General features: G+C 40.7%; 1 long non-coding RNA gene across 1 annotated transcript in view; it reads left to right on the top strand.

Moving 5' to 3' along the window:
• LOC148183854 (uncharacterized) overlaps positions 1 to 19,577 on the top strand; it is a 48,980-nt gene extending 29,403 nt beyond the window's left edge. Inside the window, exons 2-3 of the long non-coding RNA XR_015773170.1 lie at positions 11,800 to 16,782; positions 18,849 to 19,577. This is a non-coding gene — a long non-coding RNA (uncharacterized LOC148183854). The remainder of the gene's footprint in view (positions 1 to 11,799; positions 16,783 to 18,848) is intronic.
• The last annotated feature ends 3,216 nt before the right edge of the window (positions 19,578 to 22,793 follow it).

Below are 22,793 nucleotides of genomic sequence, written 5' to 3'. Positions count from 1 at the left end.
ATTTGTCTTCCATACTAAAACAGTTAGAGTCATTTGTTTTACTAACAACTCCCCTCAGAGCAGAACCTCAATACCATCTTAAAGCAAAATTAACTTCACACATGACTTTGTCGAGAAGCTTATTTCCATCTCAGGAGAGTTCAAATTTCATGAAATCTGGACACAGTGTAGTTAGGAGGGCAGACTTTGGAAATGTTATTTCCTTCTTTATGCTGCACGTACTGGCCATTCACCCAAGATTTTTTCAGGTAACATAAAGGCAATGCTTTCTTAAGTGTATAAAAATGCCTGTACTTGACCGGCTACCCAATCTGGCCATTGCCAAGAGGGCACTGGGCAAAATATTAATTGCATCTCCAACCTGCACTCTGACTTGTTCAAAGTGTAACCTCAAGGATATGTCCACAGCAGCTACAATAAAATAACTTTTTTTTTTACAGCTTCTGATAATTTGTAAAATATTTGGCATATCTAAGAGAAGGGAATACTTCTGGACTGGCTCGTCACTTCCAAAATGAGGAAAATGTAGCTGCAGCCTCCCAAATCGACTGGCAAGGCAGTTTAAAGATACCAACAGGAGTAGATGGACAGCAAACATGGGATCTGTATGAATCTTATCCCATCCTTCTCTGAGAAGTCATATGAATATGAAGCCTTTTACTGTTAAATTTAAGTCCTGTAAGGGGAAAGAAAAAAAACCAAGCAAAACAAAATAAATAAAATAAACAAAATATTATTGCAGTTTAATGGTGCTAATTCTAGCTTGTCTAGCATATCCAGATCAACTAAGAACACTTTCTGGACCTGCAACAGAGAAAAATGAAAGATTTCTCTTTGTTAGAATTTCAAAGCACTTCGCATTCACCACAACCCGCCTGCAAACAGTAAAGCTCAGAATACCAGCCTGTATCAAGCCATTAACCTTTTAGGACTCAATCAAAGCAGTGTTGTGTGACATTAATGAATGCTTTAATGTGGTATATAAAAGCTAACAAACATGGAAACTGGCAATGATTCATCAAATTTAATATTCCATCAAACATTTAATTTTGAAGACTGACACTTTTTTAAAATAATGCAATAGACTACAAGTTCAGAAGAGTGCCTTTAATGAAAGTCATTCCCCTCTTTTTAGGACTTTTCCAAATTGTATTTAGATGCCCAACAAAAGCAAGAAAAGTGCATTAAAAACTGAAACAGTTGTGCAACCTTCTAAATAACATTTGAACATATTTTATGGAATTTGTTGAGAAGAGTGAAGGAAGTTGTCCTTATAAATACACTTGCAGTTTAGGTCACACATTGTCTGCAGTCATTGCTAGGAGGCAAAAGCCCTGTTGTAAAACAGCTGGGCTTCTTGGCTTGGGGCAAAGGCAAATTCCACAGCCAGAAACCTAATTAGACACTTTTGGAATTCACAGCACCCTTTCACGCTATGACCTTTTCCTTTCTGCCTTCCCCTTGCTTCTCTACAGCTCACTCCCATATGTCCTCCTCCCCCCTGTCCCCACATGAACATCTGATCCTCTCCTTACTAAATATGTTGCTCTTTATTGCATAAGTACTGTCTACTGGCCAAATTCAATCCTGCTGGTAATAAGACCAACTTGGTAGTCAACAAGTTTATGTCATGGATAAATTTCGCCCTGTGATGCATTTTACTTGTAAAAGACCCGGCTTATCCAGTCTCCTAAAAGTTTTTGAAAACATGGACTGCAGAGAAGTGATTTCAAAGAAACAGTTTTATCTATCCTGGAAAATTTCAAAGTTCCCAAAGAATCCTCATGTTTTCCCTAGAAAGAAAAGACAAATAGTCTGACTTTTTTTAAAACCCATCGACACATAGTCCAACCCTGCCCCGTTGCCAGGGCACCCAGAATGCAGAAAGCCCAGGTTCAAATTCCTGGAGGGACTTGAACCTGGGTTTTCCACATGTGACAGGTAGATATGCCAGCTCCTGGTCTCACATGGGCTTCTTTTTGGACTGAAGTAGCCATTCTGTTCTGAACCTGGCTTTTTTCACTGAAAGATTTTGCATAAAGCATTTTTCCTGTTGACAGATAGGTATTTTTTAAAGAACAGTGCCTCACCACAAATTTGCCAACCTCCAATACCCTCAGACAAACATACTCAAAAGTTTTCTAAAAGACTGGTACACTTTAATTTAAATGTTATTTGTGTCAAGGGGAAATAATAACCAAAAACACATAGATACAAGAATCTAGGTGTCTTATAAAATAAATGTGCAACTGATAGAAATGACAGGCTATTAAATGCCACTGAAGATGTATAATTTACAGTGAGACTATTATATATCATTTTCTTAAATTGTTTCTGTAACATAAGCTGCAGTTCTTATCCAAATTCATTTTCAGCTGAAGAGCATGTTCCTTCACACAGATTTTTCACTTAACTAAAAACTGCAGGATTCATCCATTAAAAAAAAAAAAAGTATGATAAATAGGATATTTTAACTGAATTGGGTAATGGAGAACTGCTGTGCCACTCCTGAGAAATGTCTGTAATTCACTTATGCCTTCTGGTATTTGTATAGCGTGTTGACTCATGAATCACAGAGTAGCTATCACAAAAAAAACCAACAAAACAATGTCTCCTTGACAAAAAATACATTTAATTCAGCTGAGATTTGCAGTTAAGATTCATGCCTACATTTTTAAACTCACAAATGCTATTATGTTACACTTGGGGAACTGTTTTTGTAAACCTGTGCACATTGGTGGTACATTTCCTGTTCCGAATCCCAGAAAGCACTAACAAATTGCTTCTCGCCACATTCCTGGCAGCATTATTCTCACCTTGCAGGTGGTAAAACTGAGGCAGAGGAGCTCAGTAACGAGATCAGGGGAGAAGCAAAGTTCAAAGCCCAAAGCAGAGGGCAGAAGTAAATGCTGCTTTGGGCAGCTGGTGCCCAATGTTTTTCATGGTTGCCAGCTCCAACAAGAGGTACCTTGCTTCCTCTGCAACTTCCCACCAGCAGCACCTTTCCTCTGGCTGTCCTTTTGCAGAGCCAAGTGGACTTTTAAAACTTTTTGGTTTTTATGGAAATGCATTTTTTTCACTAGCCAAAGGCATTCTGATACTGTGTTGGCCCTTGAGGAAATAAACAGTAGGGTTTAGGCAGATTTTTATGAAATACATAGAGCAGTTGGAAAAGGAGCAGGTGAGAGGTGCCTACCAGGGGGGACATCAGTATTCTTTTGTCACATCTGAAATGGTGAGAAACAGTATTTGTCACAATCATCAGCAATGGGAAAGGGAAGAAAATACCTACAAGCTGTGCAGAGGAAATGGCCAGATTTGGGTTTTCCTCCACAGAAAGAGAGTTCATCTTTCAAGGCCTGTGAGGCAGAGAGTAAATATCAGTTGGTATTTGGAGGGTGTCAGAGGTGCCAGGTGAAAGGAGATCCTGCAGAATAAAGTCCCAATATCAACAGAGAAAGAAACAAAAAACCAGAGGGTTCTCTGTGACTTCAAAGCCCACAGAATATTGCATCTACCTTGGCAACTGGGGATGTACAGCCCTGGGCTTCGCTTCACAACCGGAGCCAGGCACCTTGGGCTGGCTTCCAGTTCACCCCAGCCTCAACTCCTCAGCCAGGACTGAAGGGGTGCAGCATCTCCCTCAGCCTGGGCCTTAAAAATATCTCTTATTTCATCTTCCCCAACAAGCATCTATCTACTACACACTATTGCTTTTTGCTTGAGATTAAATATTTGAATCACTGAAAAATACCATTCATTATAATTTGCAAATATCATTTAATTGTAAATTAAACCTCAAAGGAACACTAAGTGTGTGTATGATAGCTAAATGGTCAGCATCATCAAAGTCCCCTGGAAAAACTAATTAGTATGTTACTATATATCTGCATACCTGGGAAATAAATGTTGTTCGCATCCCCTTCTCTAAGGACAGAATGGAGGTGGTTCAGTAAAACACCTCTTAATATGCAGGGTTTGTTGTAGGAGCAGCTCAATTCATATTTCCACCAGTTTGATGGTAAGTGAGCAGCAGTAGCAATATTAATCTGCAGTAACCTGTCAGTGAACTCTACAGCTAATATGATGTAGTTATGATTTTACCATCAATCAGAACTGAACAGGCCCTGGACAATCCTTACAGCACTGCCTCAAAAAATCTAATTGTGCAAAAGCTTCATCGGTTTCCAACATTTCTTTTTTATCTGTCACAGACTTTTGGCCTACTACACAACCTTTTATTATTGGTCTTATTGCATTAGCTTGTAGGACAAAAAAGAAAAGGCTAAATCTAAGAGTTCCCCTGCATTCCATCATTTGTTACCCTGTAGGATCCTATTTGACAGTTCCATATTATTTTAGATTTAGATAAATATTCTTAGGACATATGGCATTGCATGAACTTTTGAACCACTGATTGCCAATGTATAAAAAAAGGCTAGCAATATTTTTACCTCTGCATTTGCATGTTCAAATGTATAAGAAATAGACAACAAAAATGGGAGAATTAAGCTATAACTAGAATTGGATTAGTCAAAATGCAAACCCAGACTTTGTTTTTTCTTTTAATTAATTGTATTCACAGAGTAGAAGAATAGTTGAAAAATGAATTATTAACAGCAAATATGAACTTCTACAGGAGTTAGAGTTCTACTAGTAATTAAGATAACTGTTCATTATTCTTTTCAGGCATTTTTAGTACAACCATTTATTATGTAATTTTGTAGCTTAAATTAGATGTGGATGTGTGTGTGTGTGTAAATATCATAAAATAAACACAGACAGGCATTCTGAGCCATAAGCTTTCCTTCAAACAGTGGCCATAAGAGATTACAACCTGCAGTGAGAGACATTACAACCACACTATTTCTGGTGAGTTTACTATGCAAGAAGTTCTGGTGTAACTTTTGTCATTTTAAACATATAAACCCATCAAGGAAGATGAACTATTAACATTATCTGTTTAGTCATTTTAATCTTTTGCATCTTAAATGTAATCAGGCTTTTCAGAACTGAAATTGCTAATCAGCATGTTGGATAAATGTTTCCATTTTAAAATGTGCACATCTAGACATAACAGCTGGCTGTAAAGAATATATTTATATTTGTGATTTAATGTATCACAAACTTTATATTTGATTTCATTTAGCTTTACCAAGAAACTGAGAAAAATTTTGCTAGCATGATCTGTTTTGACAGCAGTTTTACAGCAGCAGAAAAGCATGGAGTAATAAATGAGGTGTGCATACAATGCATTATGTAGTCTTTAAAGCAAGCATGTCTTTTTAACAAAGCAAATTTTTTCTACACAATTTCAAGTGATTTCATCTCTTTCTAACATGAGCTCAATTCATGCGAAGCAATACAGATTGTGCATAAACAGAACACAGCACTCTTCTCTACTACGATGGCTGTTCATTAATTTAGCAAACTGTCTTCAAAACTGAGGGGAAATATTGTTTTTAGAAGAATTCTAACTTCAAAGAAATATTTTTGATGATATGAACATAAAATGAATGGCTGAGTTTTAGCCTTCAATCAATCAAAAGGTAAAGTAATTGTAATCTAATAAAAATAGCCATACAAAATAAGGAAATGGCAGTTGCATCCTGTTAAAAACATGCAGGAATGCAGCTTTGGAACTACTGAGAGAACCGAGGCTGTAGAAGGACAAAAACAGGATGTTAAATTCTTACGACAATTGGAAGCAACTGATTTTTTAAGCACCCACCACCACCCGTGATAATTTGTTCAGCAGCCTCTAGGGGGTTCTGTGTGACTGCAGAACCCTGCAATTTCATGAGCACCTAAAAACAGGTTATCAGAGATACAGGCATTTACACTGATGTTGAAAATGTCCAGCTGCATTGTCACTGCTGCAAAGTTGACTGCGACACTCGCGCCAGTGTTGTCTAGAGTGAAAATCACGAAAGTTCTTGAGAACTTCAGCCCACTTCAGAATGTGTACTGTCATCATGGCAATAATAAAAACATTCATTATAATTAATACAATTATATTAAACTGCATATAGTCAATCCTTAAGCAAGTATATTTGAATGCCAACCACAAATTTATTTACTTTCCTTTATGTTTTTAAGAATTATTTAACTCCTTGTTTTAGAAGACTGTAAGGAACACTAGTTTTCCTTCATTATTTCATATTTCTGTTTTTGCAAGAGGCTGGAATTTTACCACCACATACTAACTCTCCTCTGTACTTTAAGAGCCAATTACAAGATGTTATAGGATTCCTGCTATTAAAAAAAAAAAAAAAAGAAATCACTAGACCGTTAATAACAGACTGAAAAACAAAAAATTAAGTTACTGTGGTACAATGTGTCATGCCTGGCCAACCACAAATATAGCAATAGAATTATAAGCTCAGTTGGTTAGAGAACAATAAAGCCACCTAAAAGTTCAAAGATTAATAACAGTATAATTATCAAAGAACCTCAAGTCATTCTTTGATGAATATTACAACAAAAATAACAACATTTGGGGATTTTAAAATCTATTAGTCTGGATTTTTCAAACATGAGAATGTGTAGTCAAAAATCCTGATTTTCTGTAGGGAAGGTCATTGAAGAAAAGGATGAATATTAGCAGAGCCTGCTAAATTATTCTGGTTTGCTATGATACCTGCAAAGCAGCTCATACGTTGCAACAAATTGGTCCTCTTAGTCATAGCTGTCACAAGAATCTGATTCTTACCTTATACTTGTGGGGAAATTGATAGAACAAGCTCTACAAATAATTCTTATAATGAGCATTTTCTTAACCTTTATTATTCACATGGCCTCACTGTTAGGTAAAAGGTAAATAAATGAAAGTTCTAGCTGACACAACTTTAACTGCAAATTATAAAACACCTCTTGCTAGTCAGTAAGTTAATTTTAAAGTCAAACCTAGACATTCTAGAGAACAGGGCTGGATGAGTCTGGGAATCAATGCCTGGCTTTGCTGGCCTCATAGCTCATAGCTAGAGGAATGTTTGAGTACAATTACTTCTGGGCATGGTCCTTCTTGTGATGGACTGTCAGGCAGGGATGTCATGCCCTCTTGTGCCCGACGCACTTTGGTCATCCTACATCTTTGGAAATCAAAATTTAAATGAGGCTTGTCCAAAATGGAATTGAATACCCTGCAGTTTAAGCTGTCTGTAGGACTTAGGGTGAGTTTTGTCCTGGTCACAAACCACAGTTACACACAGACTCCTCCACAAGTATGCTGTGACTGGGTCAGAGGTTTGGTGGTTCCTGTGGCATGGGAAAGCTCCTGGACAACCTCCTGAAAACACAGCCCCACCTTCCTGAGGATTTATGGCATGGAAATTGAAATAAGATTAGTAAAATCAAAGTGATGGGCTATAAAAAGGATTGCAAAATATACAGTGAAATTTGATATTGCCCAGCTCACAAGAGAGTGTTACGCTGCAGCCAGAACACCATTTACCAGTGAGGTCACTGTACCTGCACACAGCTTATTTTGCATTATGCCGGCACCGCAATACAAGTTTGAGTAAATACCAGTTACGAGCAAGCAGAGAAGTTGACTGTTAAAAATTGCCAGGTTAGACTGTGAGAACACTGGCACATAATAGGTGTGGGTTTTTTCTCATTTTAAACATATTTTTTTAAGATTTATATGTATTTCAAGACAGTTAAACCCAATCTTTTCTTAGACTACCTACTACTCAATATACATTACAGCAGCTACTGCCTGTTTCATCTCCCAAAACAGATGCTTATCTAGTGAAAGCAAGAGAGCTGGACAGCATCTTCTCAGCTTCTGCTAACCAAGAGTGATGTAACAAGACCAGGATGTTCAGAACTCTCCAAAAGGATACACTGAGAATCCATTTTTTCCAAAATGTCATTGAGAGATGGGTAACATGCATGCATGAGACGTGGACTATCTCAGAGACAACCCAGGAAAGAGTCAGACAACATGAATAACAAATGTTACTCTGAGGTCAGTCATAGGAGACCTCACTCAAAATACAGTCAGGTTAATAACATTTTTAATGTTTACTCCAAATTAATTTGTCTCAGATTCTGTTTAACTATGAACAAGTCAAAAAAAAGGCTTCCTTTTGTTAAAAAAAATATGAGATATCAAAATCCACAAAATTTATAATAAAATGTGACAGGCAATCAAACATGTCCTTACTAATTTCAAAATACTAATATTTCCTTTTTGGACATTTAAGCTTGTATTGAGTTAGCCTAAGTTTCAAAGGAAAATGTAACTTCAAACAATTTTTGTTTTCCATTAAGAAAATGTTGACACAAGTCCTTCAAAAATTAAAATGCTTTCCCACTACTTTCTAAATCAAACAATTTTGAAACTATGACCCTTCCTTGAAATCATTTTGGTTGCAATGACTCACTAGTTTTATGAGAAAACATACCATTGTGACTACACGTGATTCCCTACCCCCTTGTGAAATCCCAGAGAGAGCAAATTCCCATCCTGTCACACTTTTGGGTCCGTTGCTTAACATTTCTTTGAACTGGGTAGACGGTTTGGGAGAATTTTAGTTCTTCCTTTATAAAATAAAAGAAACAACCAAAAAAAAAAAAAAAACCAAAAAAAATCACCCCATTGTATTGTGTGTGAAATGCAATAAGGAGATTAATGTCAATCTTAAAAGGAAAATGAACAATTAAATAAAATCCATAATCAGGGCATGAAAGCTCTTGAAACTAGCAGCTTGACTGGCTATTTTCTGATACATTGACCTTATGTACACAGTGAGGGCAGTGAGCACAAGCCTGTTCTCCATTCCCATCTGAGAGCAGGGGAAGGGTTACAACAGCCCATCATGCAGCTTCTCTGCTTTTATTCTAAGCCAAGAGGCCAATAGTTTCCTCTGTAATTGAGCTGAAGGACATTTAAAAATAATTAATAGGACTTGGTGCAACTACTATTATTTGTTGTGTTGTGTGCTTTCTAGTTTTTTATTGCCTGCTCCCAGACCTTAAAGACTTTTCTTCAGAAAGGTTGAATACCAACTCTTCTGAAAGTAGTCCCAAAGCAAGACAGAATATAAATAGCTCTGCAAGCACAACAAGCTGAAGGCTCCACAGAGGCGAAAGTACATCAACTAATTACAAAATACTGAATCATATAAGTAGGGAATATCCTTTTACAGTTGCAGGACATACACATTAAAAACACTACCAGGATCTGAGTTGTTTTTAACTGTCGTGCCAATGGGAGTTATGCACAAACAGGAAGAGTAAATGCACAAGGGGAACCGTCTGGTCCACGTGAAAAACTCTCCCTGAGGCAGGCCCACCTTCCCCACTTCCCCTCAAGGAAGGAACAAACTTCTGTCACCCTTCTAAGAGCACGTAAACCACGTGTCCTCTTCCTACAGCTGCAGATCCACCAGCATCGTGTACCTAAGCCATCCAGTCCCAGGTGCCTCTCGCCCCCTCCAGTCCCTCTCCAGAGGACCAAGAGCTGCCAGAACGATGGGCATGGGGTGCACATGTGGATGAAATCCCCACCACAACCCCCTTACATATATATTTACTTATTTACTTACTTACTAGACCATTACCTATACCATGACTGCTTTATTTTCAGAGATGTGGTTTCTCCACGCTCCCACAGGGGGAGTAAACCCAGCCATGTGCACCAGCTCTCTGCAGTAGCAGCCGGGTCTGCTGTGCAGCAGCTCTCTGACCGCACAGGGGAAGGTGTGCTTTAACTGGCTCTTTTTCTTGGGCCTTTCATACTGGGATTGACTTGATTTTCTAGGAAGTCCTGACATGGAACCAATGCACAAGGCCTTCCGAAGTCTCAGGAGCCCCTGAAGGGGGCCTAGGCAGGGCCCTACCTGACATTGCAGCACCATCCATCATGCCAGCAACCTCCAGAGCTCTGGGAGCATGATTTCTTAGTTTACATAGCCTTTGTTAGCTCACTCTCCAGTAGCATACACCAACAGAGATCTACAGCTTTCCAGAAATTTCTAACAACAGACAAGAAGGGACTTAGCAAAAACTAGACCAGGTCCGAACGATGTACTGATTTGAATCAACCAAAAATGTGCTCAAAAATATTTGTTTTTTTATTATCGAGATGATATTTCTTTCCATAGAATCTGAGGCAGATTATCTTGCAATTAAAATGAGATTGACACTCCTTTAATCTACTTTTTATCTCCTTTTAAACATATGCAAGGCATAGGAAACAGAAACCTTATGGATGTGGACTTTTGCATATTGTTGTTTACCTCTTTATTTATAAGAGCAAGTATATATGCACCACAAATATTCTAACAACTACTGGTGGTGCACTGCATGCTGTATCAGAGGAATAAAGGACAGAGCTGATGGACAGAATAATTTGCTGTGCACTGGTTTCAGCTGCCAGTGATTGCAACGGGAACTCAGCAAATGTTTTCTTGATAAAGGTTGTTTCGTGTTGCAGAAGCAGCAGCAAAATCCATAGCATTTTTCTGCAGGACTCTGCACATCATGATTCTGCCATTTCAGTTAGTCTTAACAGCTGGAGGATAAAAAAATGTTCCACTGCATTATTTGAAATTTGTCACGTTGATTTAGTTTCATTACTGTTATTAAATTTTATTCTGGAATGGTTTATACATCAAGAATACATAATGGGTTTCTGTGTGGCCTGGGATTTATTCCTTGAATGGGGAAAGGACTCTACTGTGACATAGTCATAAAGCCTTATTGACTTGATCCTTTGCCATAAACATTGGATTCAGGGAATTAGACTGAATATTAAACTGATACAATGGATGTATTTTCATCAGGAGAATAACTCCTTCCAAAACAGAACCTAACAGTGAGTCTAGATCTGTGGAATTGTTTTAGAAATCTTCTATTACCAGGCACAAATACAAAAATATTCTCCTAATTAGGCAATAAGGGTAGAGAGAAACAGCACAAATATGCATATTTAACATATTGTTCAGATCCTGAAGGAAAATAAGACAAGAAATGTAACAAAAATTAAATGTGCACAGACACATGAAAGGATTTAAATATGCAAAAGGGTGTTTCTAAACAAGAAATACCAAACACAAAAAGGCCTTTTAAAATGTAAGTTTTATTGAAAGACAAGATGAGCAAGCAAATTGAAATTACAGATGATACTCCAATTGATTCAAATTCGGTTTTTGGACCTCTTCCATTGGGCCACTCACAAGTCCAAAAAACTTTTGAGTTGGCCCTAAATTTTGTGTTTTAAGCCAACATTTAAATGTGAGTGACTGCCATTTTGTCACGTTCCTGGAAGGCAATTTGCACACAGGAGAAAGCTGCTTTGTCATATAATGTAAATTACTCAAGATCACATGTCACCTCGGAGAGATATACTCTCGCTGATTTGTAAATTAAAGACAAGCCACAAAAGTTCCTAATTCCTTCACAACATAGCTACTCATGAGTTTCTGCTGAAAGACTGCCATCAAAAGGCAATAAATCTTCAGGAAATAATATCACAATGCTAGCTCTAAAGCACTCATGATTTTTTTCCAGCTTTCTCTGGAATATTTCTTCCAAAAGAAAGCAGATGGCAAAATACTCAGCGGGTCAACTTTTGTGTTCAGACACTCCCAGGGGTTTCCATTAATTCACGTTGTCTCTGCACAGACATAGACAACAAGAGAAATTGCTACCCATCCTTCCTTAAGATCACCACATTTTTCCTTGCCTCACTATCAGAGGCATTATTTGAAACCAGCATGGCTGTTCAGTGCATTCTGGATGCATAAGGGGTAAAGCAAAATAACGCCTCTCGCTGAATTGTATTCACAGATCATGGACATGCCTGGGTCCAACCCAAATCCATCCTTTTCCTGGCGAAGCCCTTCAGCAGATGACCTGACCTCCCTGCTCCTCTGCCAACCCGGCCACCCAACCACACAAAACCAAGTCTTCTCTGATAGTCACACAGCACTGCTGAGCTGAAGTGTCTCAAGAAGCTAAGTCATTATAGAGTACCAGATTTATTTATTTACTGGTTTACTGGGGAAGAACAAATTCCTTAGAGGACAGATTTGCAGAAGAATTCAGTGCTGACCTCATTGCGTCATTATTGATGTCAGCAAAACCTGCTGAAACAAAATAAGCCCAATGATGGATGAGTCTGAAAACCTCACATGCTGTAAACCACGAAGAGGTTCACAGCACCTTCATCCGCTGCACTGCTGCTAACGAACAAAGCCAGCCAGGAACAAGGGCTCCTGGCAGCTCATGAGGGAGCGTGTCGGGCCACACAGCCCCAGAGCGGTGTCCCCAGCCGGATGGGCGCCAGAGACGTGCGCTCGAGCAGGGGAGCCCCATCCATCGTGTTTGTGCCGAGGTCCCGGGTGTTGCCAGGGGTTACTGTGCACAGAGAGAGGGACAGGGGCCGCACATCGAGGGGAAAAGCGTTTCAGCCCAAAAAAGGAAAACATCGGCTACAGAAACGCAACAGCAGAGGCAAACCACCAGAGATAATCAAATGTTAATATAACCACATTCTTTTCCAGTGTAATGAAAAAACATCAGAAAGCATGAAGAATATGTTTCAAGTAACAGAGGGGGTTTTCTAACAATAAATTCAGATAACTCATATGCAACTGTATGAAGACTAGAAAAGAGCCACTGCAGACCTACAAAATCAGCTTGGCACACCTCCATGAGAGCTGTGCTGATGGGCCAGGGCCAGGCAGGACCCCCTCGCTCTGTTCCCAGCTGCTCCCAGTGCCCACAGCCACCACCAACCCTGACCCAGCAGAGAACAAGGCTGAAATATTTGCTGCTGGCACCAACCAGCCATGAGGTTCAATCGGTCCACAACTGGGAGGCAGTAAACCTTTACGGCTGCATCCGCACCAATGGCGTCTCCTGAGCAGCTGTGCGGGGGAAAGGCGGAGGAGCCCCCCACAACACCTATTCTGAATGAAGGCAGCCAGCAAAACAGCCAACACCTAAAAGTCGCCTGCTCCATCTTCAGACCACACACATTTGCTGTTAGTCACCTAAATGCAGGCTGTTCTTCAGGTGCTTTCATTTCTCAAGCTTGCACACTGTGAGAAAATAATACTCTCGCTAGTACTAGGTTTAGAAAAAAATACCTTTAAATTTTTATAAGAGCCAAAAGCTGTTAGCTTGAGAGTCCTGTTTTCCATAAAACTCACATTCATAACAAGCAATAAAAATGGAAGTTTGCTGCAATATAACTCACGAGTCTGTCTAAAACTTAGATCTGAAGAGATCTCCATTAAAGGTAAAATGTAGCATAGGCTTCATGCCAGACCATTCTTTTGTTTCTTTTCAATAAGAGAAAGAGTGCCAACTATGATAAAGTTTTACAAGGAAGTCACCCATGTTCTAACAACATAACTGAAATTAGCCATTCATTACATGTAGGCTCTTAACTACTATTAATTGACATCTCTTTCCTTCTCATCTCTGAGGTAAGCCAAACTGTATTTCTAACTCAACATTGATATTTACTGCATTCCATATAAAATTAAATATTCCTCTATAAGAATTTTTAAGAGGAATCAAATGAAGAGACCTGACCTGCAAAGTGTGGTACTTGTCACGATTTTTTTCAATTTCTTTGGTAAGATTCACATCTAAGTCACAAAGTTGTAGCAGAACATCAGATGACACATGCAGAAAAAGCATGCTGCTCTGAGTCGTTTCTGCCTGTGCACAGTGGATTCACAGCACACTGAAATCAAAAGCAGATTTTGCAGAGACAGTATGGAACTTGAGCTGCAACCAGCAGTATGGAAAAGGTGCAATATGCAGTGGGCTGCAACAATGGTTCTGTCAATTAACCTGGCTACAGTGCACTGCTACCATAGCCGAGAGGTCTACAGGCAATCATTGTAGCATACTCCAAGGAAATTCTGAAAGAGTGAGCCCTACCTGTGATCAAATTAGTCGCTGTAAGAATATCCCTAATAACCTAAACTTAGAGGCTGATGAACCAGACAGAATCTCAAAAAAATTGCTCTATCCAGGAATGTAACTCAGAATGTTAAGTATTAGAAATGTGAATTATTAGATCTGTCTCATGCCCTTCTGCTGACAACAGGAGAATATCCTGCAACATTATTTTCTAGTGCTTGTTTTTTGGTTTTTTTTTTAAATATACACACTATGTGGCAAAGAATGTTGTCTAAACAGAATAAGAAAGATTTTATTTTTACTTCATTATAGGTTTTGTTCATGTCACATGGTTGATTTGCCTCATTGCCGTCCCTTTGCTTTCCCACCTTTAATAGGAGAGATAGTAATACCTGTCTGCTCCTTAAGACATTTATGCTGATTACTTATCACTTACCAAAATCTTTCAAACTGAAAGAAGTGTCACAGAGGCAATATGAGACATAAATTTGTCTTTCACCGTTTCTTACTCCCTTTTTGTGTTGAGAGCCAAGACTCATTTCTGATAGCTATCATGTTCTAGTCCTTGTCTCATCAATTATTTGAAGAAGTTACTGTCATCCAAGGCTGTGTTTCTAATGATTTTTTTAGTTGTGTAATTTAAAGAGTGCAAAATCATTCAATTTCATCTTATTCTAGAGATCACTAACTGTAATTATACATGGAAATGATGAAATTAACAAAAACTAGATATACTCTAATCCACTTTCAGGGTCTAGCATAAGAAATCCAGGTCAGTTATGCTAATTTCAAGCAGTGTAAATTCACCAGTGCTTCAGAAAAATAAAACTGCTATCAAGTTATGAAGCAAAAGTTTGTTCACAACAAGGATTTCATTTTCCCCACAGAAACAGTGAAGCTAAATAAAAAGAAAAATTATTCTCTTCTGACTATTCAATCAATCAAGACTTGCAAATCAAATATAAACACACCTTAAACACAATCCCAAACCCAAAAGACACCCCTCTCAAAAACCTACAGCCCTCCCAAACCAATTGAAAAAAAAAACATATTGCAAAATTTCATGTTATGCAAAGAGTTCAAGGAGATTGACCTTGGTTCTTTCAAAGGCTGTAATAAGTATTCCTTGAAGAAAATAAATGCTAGTGAGAACAGATCCTTTCACACATGAGAAGAGTAAATGAAAGATTCAGAAATGGCTCTGACATTAAGTTCCTTCTCAAGTATTTCCTCAGTGGGGAAAAAAAAAAAGGAAGAAATGCTGGGAGCACTGAGGGAGAATGGGATGAGGATCCTGTGAAAGAAACTGCAACTAATGAAGGACATATAGGGAAACACATTAGGAAAACGTGAACAAATAAAAAAACCTAGACAACATGCATTCTACAGGACTTAAAAGAATTAGCTGAACTCCTTTATGTTCACTCTGCACAAACCAAATAACTGAAAAATTAACACAGAGGGAAATATTAACGTTACCACCTTAAACAACAGCAAAGGTACTGCAGACAGATTCTTGTAAATCCCGTTTCTGTTCCTAATGGTCACTGTCTTCAGCAAGCCTTGGGTGCAGGGCCTGGAGCAAGGACAGGGGACTATCCAAGTGCAGATGAGCTTTAATAGGGGCACGATGTTTTATCTCACAGGATCTTAGCTGAAAAAGTAATTCACATTGGCTCAGCCATTTCCATGTGGCTTTCAAGTTGCTGAGGTAATGAAATTACAGGAAATAAGCTGCAATGTAGCAAGGTGGTGGGAACCGTCTCCTGGCTGCCATGTGGATGACTGCTAGGAACAGTCTGTTGGATTTCTTTATTAATGATCTGGAAAAGAGAGTGCACAGCACTTCGATGAAACTCACAGATATGAATGTGAAAGACAGAAAGACAGTGTACAAAGAAAATAACAGAGAATTTCCTAGAGAAGATAGAACCATGGAAACAAAATAACTAAAGGAGACTCAACTTGGAAAACAATGCAGCCTGGGAAAACATCTGAGAAGGAGCAACAGGAAGGTGAAATCTCAGATGCAATAATGATGTAAGAGATGTAGGGAGACAGCTCACGCTAAATGGCATGAATTGGTAATGTGCTATGGAGTGAAAAGGCCAATATTGCACTGAGAAAGAAATAAATACCACATTCTGCATGCTGCTGGTACAGCTCCATCTGGACTATTATACACATTTCTGGATATTGACAAATTTGAGAGTTCAGAGGAGAGCACCAAACATGATCCAAAGCCTAAGAGGATTGATTTATGAGGAGACATTAGAAGAGTTAAAAATATAAATTGCTTGACTTAGAAATTATTAATGGGGGACATGGTAACAGTCTAATATTTGAAGAAGACCACCAGTGAAGGCATTTTTCAGCAGGTTTCTCAAGGAACATCAGAGTCCAGAGAGCAACTGAGAAGCAAAACCATATACTGAGTATCAAGAAATGCTTACTGATCATGAATTATCATAATCTGAGGAATAATTTTCTCAGTAGGAGAGAAATGAGGCTTTTACTTGTGGCTTTTAAACACAGACTTGAAGAATCCCTTAAGAAACCTATGTACCCACAACTGTGAAAGTCTGAACTCCGACCTCTCTGATCCATTCCAGCTTAGCCAAGCTGGTTGCCGCCTACAATTCCCTCTTCCACAAGATGATTTGGCCATATTTATAAAGACGTTACATTCTTATTTGTGTATCTTCCCATGCTTTTGCTACCCTGACATTCAACAAACTAAAATAAATAGCTGCTGTTAGTGAAGTACTTTTGTTACTTGAGGGCCAGTGAAAGTCTCAGCACCTGTCTTACCACTGCATGCAAATAACAAACCAGCAGTCAGACACCTACAGAGCCTTTCAGTGACTGGGTTCTTGATGAGCTACATTCAAGGTAAGTATTAGATGCAAGTGCTCCTTCCTTTTTTTTTTAAGGTGAAAAAATAACAGTATAGCAAAGCCTGACTACTCTGGTTTGTCAAAAAGCTCAGGGTTGGCCAATAATACTGGAAAAACAGTATGAACCTGGCAAGGCAAGGAGCTGGAAGGTAACTGGAATCCTTCTTCATCCAGCCACAGAGTGTTTCCTAGGGAGACAAAACGCCGTAACACGTGTCATGCAGCAGCAACAGAAGTTTTAAATCTTGCTGTTCCCTTAGCTAGATATATCTCCCAAAGTTAGATTAATTGTGTATCTTTCATCTTCAGCCATCTCTGAAAGGCCTTATCTTTATCTCTGCTTTCAGAGGTCCATAAATTTCTCTGTGTTCAAAGGCTTCATCCCTTCCCCCAGTCCCTCTCTAGTTCAGATATCCACAAACTCCAGCATAACTGGCAAATCTCTCTGTATTTAATCCCCTTAAATTATCTTCCCCTTCATACCTCCTTCCATGTCTTTCACCTATTTCCTTCCAATGCTTCACTGCTAAGTTCCTCCTTGCTGAATCCTTCTGTTGGCAACCTCCTTTCTGCCAAAAACTTCCCCATTATGGAAATCAACATTGCTACTTTCTTTTTTTCCTACTACGTATTTCCCTGGTACTGGAAACCTAAAATATTTAAAGTCCAATTAAATTTTAAACCCATGAAGTTTGTTTGAATGTTTTCACTTTTTCCATGGACATCTTTTCCTCCTCTCCAGAGGCAAAATTATCCATAAACTGTTGCCAATGGTTATGTTTAAAGCAATCACTGAAGAACCTAATGTGAAATATATTCAACTTTGACACTTGTTTTCTGCTAAGTAAGGGAATTTAAATCCCAAAACAAAAAATTTCATTTATAAGCAGGCAGCTATGTTTTCAATGTAATTTTTATTCATGTTTTTCTTCATCAGATATGACTGATTCAGGTAGATTAGTCCCTGTATACTAGGGTACCATAATTATGCACTATACCCATTTCAAAATTAGTTCCAGCTAGTTAGCTTCGCTGCAAGACAATTCAGAGTGCCAATTGAGAATTTAACCTGGTTTGATGATGGATACATATAGACAGCAAAATCCATTATTTATAAACTGTAGAAAATAAACTCTCTAGCTGGCCAGGGACATGAAGCATGTGAAGGGTTTTCATTTTAGATGGTTGGAAATTTTAAACTCAAGCAGCTTTTAATCAACATCCCATTGAAAACAAATTTCAGCAGTTGCATTTCTCATTCAGCAGTGATACAATGTAACTGAAAATAGAAGCTCCACAGGCTTGATGGTCTATTACTCAACATGTGTTTATAATAAATTATATGTAAATAGCTATGGTGTAGTAAGAGAAGCCAGAAAAGACAACCAGTTCCAATAAGCTGGAGGGGCTGAGAAAAGGGCCATTTCTGTCCTACTGTTCTGAAATAATTCCTGTAATTCAAACACTCTCATGTATCACTGGTTTCTATTATTATCAAGTTGCAGTAGCACCTAGATGCCCAAATCCCATAGTACTAAAATAGTTTTTAGAAAGCTAGCAGCAGTTATCAGAACTAGACACTGTTATCTCTCACTCTCAGCATCAGCAGCAGGGCTGGAGCAGGCTCTGGGCTGAGGAGGAGCTGCAGGAGCTGTGCAGAGGGGTGGTGAGCACCAAGGGGTACAGGGAGAGGGTATCTGCACAGAGTGAGCTCCCCCGAGCCTGTGTTCCCACTAATTCCCCTTGGGCACTCAGCAGTGAGCAGAGCAAACCACCTGCAGGGTCACACCTCAGACCTTCCAACAGAGGTGGGGGCTTTATTCACCATAAAACCAAGGGGTGTAAAGACCATTGTTAATTTGGCCTAAATAGCCATGGTTACACAAGTAAAAGGGAATTAAGAAAAATGTTCAGCCTGAAGTACTGGAGCAATGAGCCTCTCCCCACACATGCAAATTTACTGAAATAGAGTGAATTCTCGCTGCAAGTAAAAGGAGGACAAGCTGGCTTTATTTCTGAGTTTGGTTTCCTATACTCTTAACAGCTTTCCTTTTACTCTAGGTGAAGATGGCTAATTATGAGCCACACAGACAGTGAAGACTGCACACTCCACCAAGTGACCAAGATACAGGCTACAGTTTTTCACAAGGACATCATAAGAAGAAAGTGTTATAAAAAGCAGTCATAGATTCACCATGTGAAGCAATCCCTGAGCTGTAGCTGTGGAGCCTCATTCATTACTGCCATGCTGTGGATCCACCTTAGTCCCTCAACTCAGGGTGATGGCTGGAGGGAGCCAGGTGCTGCAGAAAGCAAGCATATGCTGGAGACCTGCCCATATAACACAGGACCTAGCATGGGCTGAGAGGGCAAACTGGTTCCCTTTGGACTGTGCATATTTCTGAGGGGAATGACAGAAGTTTGTTGCAAAAGTTTGTGACGATTTGGTAAAGAGGACTAATTGGGGTGAGTCATTGGTAAGAATTCCAGGTTGTGAGCTAGAACAGTACAAGAATTATTTAAATTCTTTAAATTATAATTTGTCATGAAGAAAATGAGAACACTTCATCCAAAGGCAATTTTACAAGAGTGACTGCTTTGACACGAGCAGCGGACAATAAGGGAGGTGCCAGCCCAGGAAAATGTGCCATTGGCAGGACACGCATAGGAAGATAAAAGCTAAAAATCCTGGTGAACTCTCTGGCATACCAGCAGACAATATTGCAGCTGATGACAATAAAGTTCCCACACTAATACTTCAGTAGGAAAAGGTGCAAATAAAGAGCTTATCGAAAAGCATACAGAATCAGAGCTTGATCTGTATTTAGAACAACTAAGTTTCAGAGTATGCATGGAGCTGTCACCTGAGGACACTTTCTCCGACAGAAAACAGAACCCCAGACTATTAGACATTATTAGACACTGGGGACTTGTAAAAAAGGAGGCTGAGACAGCAGAGCAAACTCCTCAGTCAAACTCAGTGCTGTCAAATCCATCTCTTCCTGGAACGAGTGAGAGCTGGTACTGAACTTCATGGGGATTCTGAGCTTCCTGGAAATTGCAGATGTGTATTTTTACAGTAATTGCTATATAAGTGATCCTTTAATTTTCTTCCATACATCCTCTTAATACCTTCTGCAGACTCATCAGCCTTCACTGGTTATTATCCCTGACCTGATCCATTAGGTCGACTCTATTACAGCACTGGTTTTTATTTCTTGTCACACAAAGAGGGTCAGGTGCACATTTAATGCAAACCTGAAATGTGCAGTGTTAGAAATATGCAACCGTAAACATACTTTTGTTGGACAAAATATACAAATACGTAAGGAAAACAGCCCTCATATCAAAGGTCATAGGCTCTCACAACCGAATTCCGAAATTCTCAGCGGAAGGAACAGAATTGTAAAAAGCACAGAAAAGAGTCATGTGCTTTGTCACATTGTCAAGGCCCACCACTTACTGCACCTCAGAATAGCAGATTGTGACGGGGCCAAACTTTTTTAGCAAGGCCTGTTGTAATGGAACAAAGGATAATGGTTCGAAAGGAGGGCCGATTTAGATTAGATATAAGGAAGTTTTTATGATGGGGGTGGTAAAGCACTGGAACAGGTTGGCCAGAGGTGCTGTGAACGTCCCATCCCTGGAAACATTCAGGGCGGCCACGCTGTTCTAGTGTAAAGCGCTCGAGGGTTGGACTAGAGGCGCTTTAAAGCCCCGCTCCAGCGCACTCGGCTCAGCGCGGCGGTGATGACGGCCGCTCGCAGCGCATGCGCACTGCTCCCGTGCCCGCTCCCTGCCGGCCCCGGCTCTGACGCAGCGCTACCTGAGCGCCGCCGTCACGCGCGGCACGGGGGAGCGCGCGCGGTGTGACGCAGCGGGCGGCGGCGCTGTGACGTCACGCGCGGCACGGGGAGCGCGCGCGGCGTGGCGCACGGCAGCGGGCGGCGGCGGAGCCGAGGCGCCGCTGGGTGTCGCTGTTGCCGGGCGGCGGCGCGCGGGGCCGCAGCGCGGGTACAAAGCCGGGGCGGTCGCCGCCATCTTGTGCGGCCCCGCCCGGCCCCGCGGCTCCCTCAGAAGCGGAGCTGCCGAGCGGAGCTCGCTCCCTGCGGGGCCGGGGGGACCCCGGCGCTGTCGCCTCGGGCAGCCTCTGGTCGGCTGCCGCCAGGTGCGGCGTGGCAGCTCCCTCGCAGAGAGGGCGGCCCGGCCGCCGTGTGTCCGACGCTCCTCGCTGAGCGGCGTGTGCCACAAAGGAACGCGCCCCGCTGCCAGAGCTCGGGGGACGCTTGCGAGCAGCAGGGATAATTTGCTGGAAAATTGAATTTGGGGGCAAAGAGAAAATGAAATTAGGGACAGAAAAATTATAAGAACGCTGAATAAGGGTTTGTCCTAGAAATAGCAGATGAAGCCAGTTTTGCTGCTGTAGAAAAGGCCGACCTGACATTCAGGGAGGACGTGGGAGGTGGTGTAAGACATAAATGCCCAGCACATGTGCACTTGGGCTTCATCTCTCCCTTAGACCTGGAGTCAGGTTTATAGGGAAGCCAGAGTTGGGAAAATGGACACGCGTTCCTGGTCCCTTCTTAGGGAAGGTCACATTGAGGCCCATTTTTCATCATACAACTTAGCCTTCATCCACTTTATCTCTGAATTTTGTCCCTGGAGATCTATTTAGGCCACGTTGTCCATGTACACATTTGATGGCATCATCTGGTTCCAAATGGGAGATGTTTCCCATCCCCAGGGTAATCCCAAGTGACAGGGTAACACTCCCCCACCAGGAACCCTCCAGTGAAAGGGGCACAAGGAGGGTCAAGGAGCCCAGGCTGGGTCTGTCACAGCACCACGTGTCATACTTGAGATTCCTCTTTGGGAATATGCCAGGAGCCTTTTTGGCTGGGGCCACTGTCAGCAACAGACCCTGTTCAGATAGATCCCTCCAGCACTGCCCCTTGAAACTGCTCCCGTGTGCAGGAGTAGTCTGAACACTTAATAAAACAAGGTGCAGAAGAATGCAAATTAGGAGATGAGAAACTTGTAATAGGAATGATTTGTCATGACAACTGTGTGCAGAGGTGAAAGATACTCAATGCCTTAGGCGAGTAAAGGGCCCAGTACTACTCTGACACAAGCTGTTGATTTTGAAAGGCAGACTCAATGCAAAACAGCACAGAATCAAGCTTTTGGGCTGTCACAGGAAAATTATTCCATCTAAATGAGGGTATGCGGACGAATAAGATACTGTCTTTTTCTAACATTCTGTGATTTTGTGAAAATTACTGAACACCCACAGCAAATCCACATATTTCAGCTCAGGCAGCATTTTGAGGCAGGCTGCCACCTCTGCTATGTAGGATTTTTTTCCTCTGGAGGTGCTGCCACCATTAAAGGGCAGAGATGGGAGAGATCCTTGGATTTAACACCCTTCCTCCTTCGAAAACTGAGGTGAAGAGTGAACTGCAGCTCCTCATTCATGCTCTGGTAGTTCATTGCAAAGCCACAGCTGTCACCAGCCAGACCCTGCAGGGCTGCTGCTCTGTGATGCCTTAGCAAGTTTTAAAAGGAACTAGTGGCAGTTTGTTAATACAACATAAACAAGAATATGCTCCTTTTGTGCCCATCTCCTTTCCTCCTTAGTCCATGAACTTTCTTGAAGAGCTGATTATGGCACTTGCCTGAGTTTACAGGGAGCAGTAGCTTGGATCTCTCTAATAAAACAAGGTATTTCAAGAGCTCTGCAAATCCTCTTTGGACTGAGGGAACCTTTGGAACTCTCCTCCTCACAGCGAAGTGCTGTGTAAATTCAGCTTTAAAAATGTTGCAGTTCAAATGACAAGCCTACATACATCAATAGTGGCAGCACCGATGCAAGAAGCTTTGGCAGTCCATGAGAACAGCAGGAGGGACACTTTGGGAGCCGGTTGTGTCTTGTGTGATTTTTCCACCTTGTACACACACATCAAGGCACACACAGTCCAGTCTACCCTGGCAGCAGAACGCTGACAA

The sequence above is a fragment of the Pseudopodoces humilis genome, chromosome 8 (assembly GCF_049639895.1).
Source record: "Pseudopodoces humilis isolate 2021_Gansu_Grassland_sample_001 chromosome 8, ASM4963989v1, whole genome shotgun sequence".
Classification (NCBI taxonomy): Eukaryota; Metazoa; Chordata; class Aves; order Passeriformes; family Paridae; genus Pseudopodoces; species Pseudopodoces humilis.
This window is presented reverse-complemented; position numbering and strand designations above follow the sequence as displayed.